A 12,492-nucleotide genomic window follows, 5' to 3' on the forward strand; every position below is an offset into this window, starting at 1 on the left:
TCACATTCAGGGAGTCTCTCCAGCAGATCAGGATTTTCTCTCCATATGAAAAAATGGAGCCTGGACAGAAGGACATGAGACGCTAAAATTGCGGAGGAATGTCATTTTCTATATACCAAATCCCATCTCTTGACACACTGTCCACCAACTTCACAAGCGTTGGGTGCAGGTTTGTGGGATTTTTCTTTTGTTTCCCAAGTAAGCCCAATGTACATAAGTGCTCAGATTCAAAAGCAATCAGGAACCGTTGATTAAGGGATTTGCTCAGATTCTGTAGGCAAATCAAGGTTGAAGGAGACAAAAGTTGGGTCACAGAAGCACCTCATTAACAATTCATAGCCTTAACCTTCTGTTCTAACCTGAAGACTGTAGAGTCTCTTCTGTAACCAGATAAAAAAAAAAAAAAAAAAAAAAAAAAAAAGCCTTAAGCTGGGAAGACGAGGTCTCATTTCAATCTGCTGGAGGACAATATAAGAACTTGACACTTATGTTCATGAGCAAGGGATGGGTAAGGCAAATCTATAACCAAATGGGATAGTTTATTTTGAGCACAAAAAGGGAAAGTGGCTTGATTTAAAATGGCCCACAAGAGCAGCTAGAATAATACTTCCCTATGAATCCATGGCAGCAGCAGCAGAGAAGGCAACATAAGGCTTGGATGATCACATCGATTAAAAATGGTCTCCAAGGCAGGAAGAACTCCCAAACCACGTCCAAGTGTTGACATATCCAAGTAGACAGACAGACATATAACATCATTAAAGGAAGCATCATTCCATACGCACTCCAGAACTATAAATGTTCCCATCACAGAACAATCCCTGTGTCCTATTCTCAAAGGGAAGCAACCAAGTAGTAAGCGCTTACTCTCCAACTCAGGGGTTCCAACCGAGCAGCAGCACTGACCCTCCTACTCAGGGTTCCAACTGAGCAGCGAGCACTGATCCTCCAACTCAGGGGTTCAAACCAAGCAGTGAGCACTGACCCTCCAACTCAGGGGTTCCAACCGAGCAGTGCACACTGATACTCCAACTCAGAGGGTTCAACCGAGAAGCAAGCACTGACCCTCCAACTTAAGGGTTCCAACCGAGCAGTGAGAAGTGACCCTCCAACTCAGGGGGTTCAACTGAGCACTGACCTTCCAGCTCAGGAGTTCCAAAAAACACTAGCAGCTGAAGGAGTCCAAATACCAGCGGGCAGGCTGGAAGAGCCACACAAAAGAAGTGAAGAGGCATGTGTCATGCCATGTGAAGACATCCAACCAAACTCACTACAAGGCCAGGTTCTGCACCCTTCAACTCTAAGTGTCAAGAAATGTTAAACAAGCACCCAGTCTCTCACTCCTGGGTCACTGGCACAGGCTCATTTTGCAACTTTTCATGGCCCGGGTCAACCAGGTCACATGGGCCATGAAAAAGACCATAAGAGAAGTAGCCTCGGCCCCAGATTTGAAAATGGCTAACTCAAGGAGTCACTTTCTGAAATCAAGTTGGTTAGGCATGGACATACACCCACACCAGAGTGCATGTCAGTGCTGTACGTCTCCCAGGTGTCAAGTGCCCTTCAGGAATGGAAGACAGAAGTGGAAATTAACTCATACTTGTTCAGGTTAGTCCCAGCTTCTGGCAGACCCAAGAGGATGCAGACCTACTTCTTCTACAAGTTAATAGCCTCAGCAGGTCCTAAAAAAAGAATCTCTGTTGACCCTCTATCCCTTTAGCAGGGCATCAGAAGGAACCTCCCCCATGTCACAAAAGTAGTTTCACTGTCCCATTCTTCTTGGATTGGAATGTTTACCAAAGGGAAAAAAAGGAATTCGTACTCTGAACTTTTTGTTAGCAAACACTGAAAGATGAACTGCATGAGTAGCAAAAAAATAAAAATATATGGGTGTGAAAGGCCAGAGATCACATGACATCAGAAAGTATTTCAAAGTAGTACATCCATTCCCTTCCTCAAGCACAGCACATTCCAAACAAATCATGCAAAATGCTAAATGGTATCCAACCAGAGAGGAAAATTTTCACACACACAAACCATTCAGCAAAAACTGCTAGGAAGAACCAGCCACTCTAAAGTTTTCATTGTGTGATACCTTAAACTTCCAGTAATGGAGGCACATGGGATATATGCAAATGATCCATTAAGGACAGCAAGTATTTCAGTTACATTAATTTTTTTTTTTTTTTTTTACTTTTTAAGTCTTTATGATTACATCCAGGCCAATAAAGCCAAACCCACTAGCTGTAAACATGCATGTTTCAGCCTTTTTAATGACTTCATCATCACAGCATAAGTGGATAGTTTGGCTTTACTGCAGAAATACAGGGTCTCTAAACCTAGCTAATGCCCATAAAGATTAAGGGGCCTGCAAAATATCCCTATCCCAGCTAACATCCAAACTAATGGGTAAAAAAGGTCACACAGACAAACCACTTAGTAAAATCTGAATAATAGCCAAGCTAGAGTTTCCATTGTGATATCATTTGCATATATCCCATAGACGTCCATTACAGGAGGTTTAAGGTACCACACAGTGTAAACTCAAGCTTGACTGGGTTTTTCTTGAAATTCTAAGTGGTGGTGCAGATAACCCGGCCACAGGAGCCATCAAAAAGGGCCTTCACTCTTAGTATTTCTACTTACCCAGTTTCTCTGGTTATACTGTCAGAGTCATTATAATAAGCCTTCCAGACCTTCTCCATTCAAAGCCCAGAGCACACGTATCTTACCCTCTCGGTTTTTGTCGTCATTAATTTAACAAGATGGCTAAGTCAACATCCACCACCCCTCGACTTCAGACGTGGTATCCTCTCACCTCTCTCTCGTGATAGCCTTATCCAGGTTCTACAGTTCTTTCACCTCTCTGGCATTTGTGAATGTGCTATAAAGACCATGGAACAAGTAACCTTTGCATGTCAAGGTACACAACATCAAATGACAGCTTTCAATGCAAAAGCACAACAAAGTTGAAGTAACCCTTAATTTTACAACTGCAGTGGAATGTAATTCTTGTAATACTCGGGGGAGGGGGGCAGAAAACATGGTAACTTGGTGTACAAAATAATACTAAAACAGTTAAACACCAAAGGAATATTACTACTTAATGTAGACCAATGTTTGTTTGTTTTAAATGATCATCACTCAAGACATAAGCACACCGCATTAATAGAAAAAGCAAACTATACTAATATTTTTTCATGCATTATATCTTACATATGTTAACTTCATTATAACTGCCATGCACGCCAAAATTACACAAATTACTCAGTTTCTGCTTTCCTTAAACCTGACTTCTGATTGTTATTCTTCATCTATTACTCTCACAAATTCAGCTTCTACATAATTTACTCCTTCAGTTTTATAAAGATCCCACATCCAGTCTTTTACTTTTTTTTTTTACAACATTCAATACGTCAATTACAGTTGGTTTAGATTTTCATTTTCTAGTAAAAGCTTTTCTGACAAACAATAGCATTAAACTTAATAAAGCCTTCCTATGTAAAGGCAATTCAGATTCTGTGCGCCAGCTCAAAAGAATCATTCCCCCAGTTGCAACCGTTAGTTTCCTCAGTATGTTTGACAGAGTACACTGTACAGAAGATTTAAAATCTTCCAATTCAATACACACTCAAAACTCAACAAACCTGTTCCTAGTTACCTCTCTCTTTCCCATCACACCTCCAACATTTGCTATTGACCTCAGAAAAAAACTCTCAAGTGTGCTTGGAATATAAAAAATAGCTATGCAAATACTTCCAAGGAAAATTCGTAAACCTTCTGGAATTTGTGTGTGCCATACATATGTCTTTCCATTGTCCCTTTGTAAACTGCTTTTCCGTTCTCTGTTTACAATCTTTTCTAACCTCCTCCGACTGATTTTTTAGAGTTATCATGCAATATTTTACATGCCCCACCAATTATCCATTTTAACAGCAACGTGGGCTCTGTACTCAACTAAAAACTCTGTTTTTTTTTCACTCAGGACTATCGTTATCTTGTTTCCCTGCCTGTACTCTGATATCAGTCCCTGGTACGGATGGCAATCACTAATCTGAAGTCTAAACATCTGCTTTGCCGCATCCCACTCAATCACCTTTACCTGTCTAGTTATTAGTTGTAACTTCTACTAAACTACTAATGCAGAAGGTCAGATGGTAGTGGATTTTGTGAAAAGGATGGACATGGCTGTTGAATACATATTTTAAGAGGAGGGAGGAGCATAGGGTGACATACAAGAGTGGAGGATGATGCACACAGGTGGATTATATCCTATGCCGGAGGGCCAGTCTGAAAGAGATTGGAGACTGTAAAGTGGTGACAGGGGAAAGTGCAATTAGGTAGCATAGAATGGTGGTCTGTAAGATGATGTTGGTGAGCAACAAGAGGAGGACAAGGGTGAGAGCAGTGCCAAGGATCAAATGGTGGAAGTTGAAAAAGGGTGAGTGTGAGGTGGAGTTCAGGGAACAGTTAAAACAGGCACTGGGGGGCAGTGAAGAATTACCGAATAGCTGGGTAACTACACCAGAGATGGTAAGGGAGACAGCTAGAAAGGTGCTTGGTGTGACATCTGGACAGAAGAAAGGAGGACAAGGAGACATGGCGGTGGAATGAGGAAGTACAGGAGAGTATACAGAGAAAGAGGTTGGCGAAGAAGTGGGAATACTATAGAGATGAAGAAAGTAGACAAGAGTATAAGGAGATGAGGCATATGTTGAAGAGAGAGGTGGTGAAGGCTAAGGATAAGGCGTATGGAGAGTTGTGTGAAAGGTTGGACACTAAAGAGGGAGAAAAGGACCTGTACCGATTGGCTAGACAGAGGGACAGAGCTAGGAAAGATGTGCAGCAGGTAAGGGTGATAAAGGATAGTGAGGGAAGCATACTCACAAGCAATGAGAGTGTATTGAGCAGATGGAAAGAGTACTTTGAGGGTCTGGATGAATGAAGAGAATGAGAGAGAGAGAAGGTTGGATGATGTGGGGATAGTGAATCAGGAAGTGAAACAGATTAGCATGGAGGAAGTATGGACAGCTATGAAGAGGATGAAGAATGGAAAGGCTGTTGGTCCAGATGACATACCAGTGGAAGCATGGAGGTGCTTAGGAGAAATGGCAGTGGAGTTTTTAACCAGATTGTGTAATGAAATCGTGGAAAGTCAGAGGATGGCTGAGGAGTGGAGAAAGTGTTTTGGTACCTATTTTTAAGAATAAGGGTGCCGTGCAGAGTTGTAGTAACTACAGAGGGATAAAACTGATCAGTCACAGCTTGAAGTTATGAGAAAGAGTAGTGGAAGCTAGGTTAAGAAGGGAGGTGATGATTAGCGATAAGCAGTATGGTTTCATGCCGGGAAAGAGCACAACAAATGCGATGTTTGCTCTGAGTGCGTTGATGGAGAAATGTAGAGAAGGTCAGAAGGATTTTGCATTGTTTCTTTGTGGACTTGGAGAAAGCATATGATAGGGTGCCTAGAGAGGAGTTGTGGTATTGTATGAGGAAGTCAGGAGTGGCAGAGAAGTATGTAAGAGTGGTACAGGATATGTACGAGGGTAGTGTGACAGCGGTGAAGTCTGCAGTGGGAGTGACAGATCCATTTAAGGTGGAATTACATCAAGGATCAGCTCTGAGCCCTTTCTTACTTGTAATGGTGATGGACAGGTTGACAGACGAGATCAGACAGGAGGCCCCATGGACTATGATGCATGCAGATGACATTGCGATCTGTAGTGAGAGTAGGGACCAGGTTGAGGAGACCCTGGAGAGGTGGAGATATGCTCTAGAGAGGAGAGGAATGAAGGTCAGCAGGACTAAGACAGAATATGTGTGTGAATGAGAGGGAGGATAGAGGAATGGTGAGGATGCAGGAGTAGAGTTTGCAAAGGTGGATGAGTTTAAGTACTTGGGATCAACAGTTCAGAGTAATGGTGAGTGTGGAAGAGAGGTGAAGAAGAGAGTACAGGCAGGGTGGAATGGGTGAAGAGTGTCAGGAGTGATTTGTGACAGACTGGTACCAGTAAGAGTGAAAGGGAAGGTCTACAAGAGGGTAATGAGATCAGCTATGTTGTATGGGTTGGAGACGGTGGCATTGACAAAAAGGCAGGAGTCACAGCTGGATGTGGCAGAGTTAAAGATGTTAAGATTAGAACCGGGTGTGACAAGGATGGACAGGATTAGGAATCAGTATATTAGAGGGTCAGCTCAGGTTGGACAGTTTGGAGACAAAGTCAGAGAGGCGAGATTGCATTGGTTTGGACATGTGCTGAAGAGGGATGATGGGTATACTGGGAAAAGGATGTTAAGGATGGAGCTGCCAGCTAAGAGGAAAAGAAGAAGGCCTAAGATAAGGTTTATGGACATGCAGGTGGTTGATGTGACGCAGCAAGATGCAGAGGACAGGAAGAAATGGAAACAGATGATCCGCTGTGGCGACCCTAATGGGAATAGCCAAAAAAGAAGATGATGACTACTAAACTACTATTTGATAAATGCGTAGTTTCAGAACATCCCTACAAATCAAATAATCCTAAACCTCCTTGCTCTATGCAGAAGATACTATAGCTGTGTAAGAACTTACTACAACAGCAAATGTCCTACTGCTCACTGTTGCAGTGTTCTTTACTCTTGGGATATCCCTGCTGAAGACGGCCAACCAGCATACCAAAGCCTTTACATCTTTCACGCACACTACATCAGATGTATGTCCTACGTGCAAGGCATAAAGTACATATGTGACGTGCAAGTACCTAATCTTCAAAACTGAAGTGGCCCAGAAAAATTAGAACAATCCCAGAAAAAAGCAATAACATGCAAATCCAGGAAGGGGGAAAAAGACCCCTTGACCGAAAGAAAAACAGAAAATAATAGGGTAGGACGGAGAGAAAAATCCTGCAACAGTGGGAAGTAGGACATCTGCTGTTATGGTAAAATCTTACATAGAAAGTAATACAGGACGGGAGGGAGGGATAGAATCCTGCAACAGCGGGAAGTAGGACATCTGCGGTTATGGTAACATCTTACACAGAAAGTAATACAGGACAGGTGGGAGGCATAGAATACTGCAACAGTGTGAAGTAGGACATCTGCTGTTATGGTAACATCTCAGAAAGTAATACAGGGCAGGAGGGAGGGATAGAATCCTGCAACAGTGGAAAGTAGGACATCTGCGGTTATGGTAACATCTTAAACATGAAGTAATACAGGACAGGAGGGAGGGATAGAATACTGCAACAGTAGGAATGAGGACATCTGCTGTTATGGTAACATCTTACACAGAAATACAGGACAGGAGGGACGGATAGAATCCTGCAACAGTGTGAAGTAGGACATCTGCTATTATGGTAACATCTTACACAGAAATACAGGACAGGAGGGAGGGATAGAATACTGCAACACTGGGAATTAGGATAGCTGCTGTTATGGTAACATCTTACACAAAGTAATACAGAACAGGAGGGAGGGATAGAATACTGCAACAGTGGGAAGTAGGACATCTGTTGTTATGGTAAAATCTTATACAGTAAGTAATACAGGACAGGAGTGAGGGATAGAATACTGCAACAGTGTGAAGTAGGACATCTGCTGTTATGGTAACAACTTACACAGAAAGTAATACAGGACAGGTGGGAGGGATAGAATACTGCAACAGTGGGAAGTAGGACATCTGCTGTTATGGTAACATCTTACACAGAAAGTAATACAGGACAGGTGGGAGGGATAGAATACTGCAACAGTGGGAAGTAGGACATCTGCTGTTATGGTAACATCTTACACAGAAAGTAATACAGGACAGGAGGGAGGGATGGAATCTTGCAACAGTGGGAAGTAGGACATCTGCTGTTATGGTAACATCTTACACAAAAAGTAATACAGGACAGGAGGGAGGGATAGAATACTGCAACAGTGGGAATTAGGACATCTGCTGTTATGGTAACATCTTGCACAGAAATACAGGACAGGAGGGACGGATAGAATCCTGCAACAGTGTGAAGTAGGACATCTGCTGTTATGGTAACATCTTACACAGAAATACAGGACAGGAGGGAGGGATAGAATACTGCAACAGTGTGAAGTAGGACATCTGCTGTGTAACATCTTACACAGAAAGTAATACAGGACAGGAGGGAGGGATAGAATACTGCAACAGTGTGAAGTAGGACATCTGCTGTTATGGTAACATCTTACACAGAAAGTAATACAGGACAGGAGGGAGGGATAGAATACTGCAACAGTGGGAAGTAGGACATCTGCTGTTATGGTAACATCTTACACAAAAAGTAATACAGGACAGGAGGGAGGGATAGAATACTGCAACAGTGGGAAGTAGGACATCTGCTGTTATGGTAACATCTTAAACAGTAAGTAATACAGGACAGGAGGGAGGGATAGAATCCTGCAACAGTGGGAAGTAGGACATCTGTTGTTATGGTAAAATCTTATACAGTAAGTAATACAGGACAGGAGTGAGGGATAGAATCCTGCAACAGTGTGAAGTAGGACATCTGCTGTTATGGTAACATCTTACACAGAAAGTAATACAGGACAGGAGGGAGAGATAGAATATTGCAACAGTGTGAAGTAGGACATCTGCTGTGTAACATCTTACGCAGAAAGTAATACAGGACAGGAGGGAGGGATAGAATACTGCAACAGTGTGAAGTAGGACATCTGCTGTTATGGTAACATCTTACACAGAAAGTAATACAGGACAGGAGGGAGGGATAGAATCCTGCAACAGTGGGAAGTAGGACATCTGCTGTTATGGTAACATCTTAAACAGTAAGTAATACAGGACAGGAGGGAGGGCTAGAATACTGCAACAGTGGGAAGTAGGACATCTGCTGTTATGGTAACATCTTACACAGAAATACAGGACAGGAGGGAGGGAGGGAGGGATGGAATACGGCAACAGTGGGAAGTAGGACATCTGCTGTTATGGTAACATGTTAAACAAAAAGTAATACAGGACAAGAGGGAGGGATAGAGTCCTGCAACAGTGGGAAGTAGGACATATGCTGTTATGGTAACATCTTACACAGAAATACAGGACAGAAGGGACGGATAGAATCCTGCAACAGTGGGAAGTAGGACATCTGCTGTTATGGTAACATCTTAGAAAGTAATACAGGACAGGAGGGAGGGATAACTGCAACAGTGGGAAGTAGGACATCTGCTGTTATGGTAACATCTTACACAGAAAGTAATACAGGACAGGAGGGAGGGATAGAATACTTTAACAGTGGGAATTAGGAAATCTGCTGTTATGGTAACATCGTACACAAAAATACAGGACAGGATGGACGGATAGAATCCTGCAACAGTGGGAAGTAGGACATCTGCTGTTATGTAACTGCTTACACAGAAAGTAATACTGGACAGGTGGGAGGGATAGAATCCTGCAACAGTGGGAAGTAGGACATCTGCTGTTATGTAACATCTTAAATATAAAGTAATACAGGACAGGAGTGAGGGATAGAATCCTGCAACAGTGGGAATTAGGACATCTGCTGTTATGGTAACATCTTACACAGAAAGTAATACAGGACAGGAGGGAGAGATAGAATATTGCAACAGTGTGAAGTAGGACATCTGCTGTGTAACATCTTACGCAGAAAGTAATACAGGACAGGAGGGAGGGACAGAATACTGCAACAGTGGGAAGTAGGACATCTGCTGTTAGGGTAACATCTTACACAGAAAGTAATACAGGACAGGAGGGAGGGATAAAATACTGCAACAGTGTGAAGTAGGACATCTGCTGTTATGGTAACATCTTACACAGAAATATAGGACAGGAGGGACAGATAGAATCCTGCAACAGTGGGAAGTAGGACATCTGCTGTTATAACATCTTACACAGAAAGTAATACAGGACAGGAGGGAGGGATAGAATCCTGCAACAGTGGGAAGTAGGACATCTGCTGTTATGGTAACATCTTAAACATGAAATAATACAGGACAGGAGGGAGGGATAGAATCCTGCAACAATGAGAAAGTACAGTTTTGTACCTACCATAAATGTAGATGTCCGATAGATATGCATCTGCAGTCCTGGGTTGTCCTGCCTCAGGCAGCCCTTCGGTCAGCCGGATTCCAAAGTCTGGGTCCGGCGTCGACTGATGTCGCCCCTTCCCCGACGTCAGAGCGCCTGGGGTATAAAAGCGTCAGCCGACGCCATCTTCCTCAGTTTTTCTTGCCCCAGATGCCAGGTGCCCTCTAAGGAAGGCTAAATTTGGAGATATGCAAAAATTCCAATCATGCACAGCAATATAAAACAAATACACCATAGTAGATAACCCCAGCTAGCTAGAATGAGGGATAAGTACCCAAGGAATACCACAGAGGGGTAGAAGGGAGGGAAAACCCGACTGCAGATGCATACCTATCGGACATCTACATTTATGGTAGGTACAAAACTGTACTATGTCCTTCAAGGATGCATCTGCAGTCCTTACATATGGGTAGAATACCATAGCCAAGCTGGGGGTGGTAGGACCTAAGAAAAGGATGGTGTAGCTAAAATGCCCTGCAGGACTGCAGTAGCAAAACCTGCTCTGGATCTGGAATATAAAGGGAAGTTGTAATGCTTGGAAAATGTATGCACGGAGCTCCATGTAGCAGCTTCTAAAATGTCCTTTGTAGCCACCCCTCTTAAGAAGGCTGTGGAGGTGGCTGTGGCTCTGGTGGAATGAGGTCTAATGTTAGCTGGCACAGTTTTGCCATGAAAAGAGTAACAGAATCAAATGCAATTCCCTATCCATTTTGAAATTGTCTGTTTGGAAATTGCTTTTCCTTGTACACCAGCAGCATATGCTAGAAAGAGCTGGTCAGTTTTTCTGTAAGTCTTAGTTCTGTCCAAGTAGTAGCGCAACTGTCTGTGAATGTCCAGGGTATGCAGAAGTTTCTCTCCTTTGTTTTGTTGATTTGGAAAGAAGATAGGCAGGTGAATAGCTTGGTTCAGTGAGACCCTGGATACCACCTTTGGCATGAATGAAGGATTGGTTCTCAATGAGACTCTGTCCTGATGAAAAATAAGAAATGGTTGTACTGCCATGAGGGCCTGCAACTCAGATATTCTTCTTGCTGAGGTTATGGCCAGAAGGAAGGCAGTCTTCCAAGACAGGAACTGTAGTTCTGAAGATGCTGCTGGTTCAAAGGGAGGTAGAGTTAATTTTTCCAACATGAAGTTAAGGTCCCATGTAGGCACTGGTGGTTTCCTTGGAGGGTTGATGTTTTTTATCCCTCTTAGAAACTGCCTTAGCAGAGGATGATAAAATACATGTGGATCAATGTTGTACTCTACTGAAATTGCTGAAGCATGAATTTTTATGGAAGAGTAAGAAAGGCCATTATGGAGCATTTCTGCCAAGTATTCCAGGATATGTGGAATGCCCATCACTGTTGGATCTTGGCCCTTTGTGGTGTTCCAAGTGCGAAACCTTTTCCATTTTGCTGAATATGCCTTGCTTGTGGAAGGCCGCCGAGCTTCCATGATTATATCCTTTACTCTCTTGGATAGTTTATCCTGGCGAGGAGTCACGGGATTTTCCAGGCTGTCAGCTGCAAGGTTTTTAGGCTGGAGTGCAGAGTTTTGTAATTGTGCTGTGTCAGAAGAAGTGGCCATTGTGGTAGAGGCCACGGTTTCGAGCGTAACAGTGGGTACCAGTGTTGTCTTGGCCAGTCTGGAGCTATCAGAATCACTTTTGGCTGTTCTGTCCTGAGCTTCAGTAAGACCTTGGTCATTAATGGAAGAAGTGGGAATGCATATACTGTTAGAGTATTCCAGCTGAAAGAGAGGGCGTCCACTTTCCATGCTTGTGGATGGTATGTCCTTGTGCAGAATTTCTTCAGTTGATGGTTGTGGTGGGAGACAAAAAGATCTATGTCCGGCCTCCCCCATGATTGTGTTATCTGAAGGAAGGTGTCTGGGTGCAGCATCCATTCGTGTGGATCCATGATATTTCTGCTTAGGCTGTCCGCCAGTACATTGTCTTTTCCTGGTACAAACTGGGATTGCAGCTCTATATTGAATTTTAGGGAAAGTTCCCAAAGATTCATTGCCAGCCTGCAAAGAGGGTAAGAATGGGTACCTCCTTGCTTGTTTATGTACCACATAACTGTGGTATTGTCGGTCTTTATTAGCAGGTGGCCTTGATGCAGGAAGTGTTCGAAGGCCTCGATAGAATGTATCACTGCCAACCTTTCCTTTTGGTTTATGTGCAGGCACAATTCTTTTTGTGTCCATTGTCCTTGAATGCATCTGCCCTTCATGTGCGCTCCCCATCCATGGTCTGAGGCGTCCGTTGTAATGGTCTGGCTGATATCTGGTTTGCTGAAAGTCAGACCCATGTTTGACTGGCTTGCTTGAGCCCATCACAGAAATTCCTTTTGAAGGCATGGAATGAGGGGGATCAAAGCTTCTAAGCTGTGACTGTGCTGAGACCATAGACTTCTTAGGTACCATTGTAGTTTCCTCATATGCAGCCTTGCTTGTGGAAT

At 43.2% G+C, this 12,492-nt stretch overlaps 1 protein-coding gene across 1 annotated transcript in view; it reads right to left on the reverse strand.

Moving 5' to 3' along the window:
• Positions 1–12,492, reverse strand: part of CCHR10.PART0H1orf112 (chromosome chr10.part0 C1orf112 homolog) — a 2,885,111-nt gene that overhangs the window by 2,075,393 nt on the left and 797,226 nt on the right. The gene's annotated exons all lie outside the window — the stretch shown is intronic.

Source organism: Protopterus annectens, chromosome 10.part0, assembly GCF_019279795.1.
Source record: "Protopterus annectens isolate FY-2018-M chromosome 10.part0, PAN1.0, whole genome shotgun sequence".
NCBI classification, from domain to species: Eukaryota; Metazoa; Chordata; order Ceratodontiformes; family Protopteridae; genus Protopterus; species Protopterus annectens.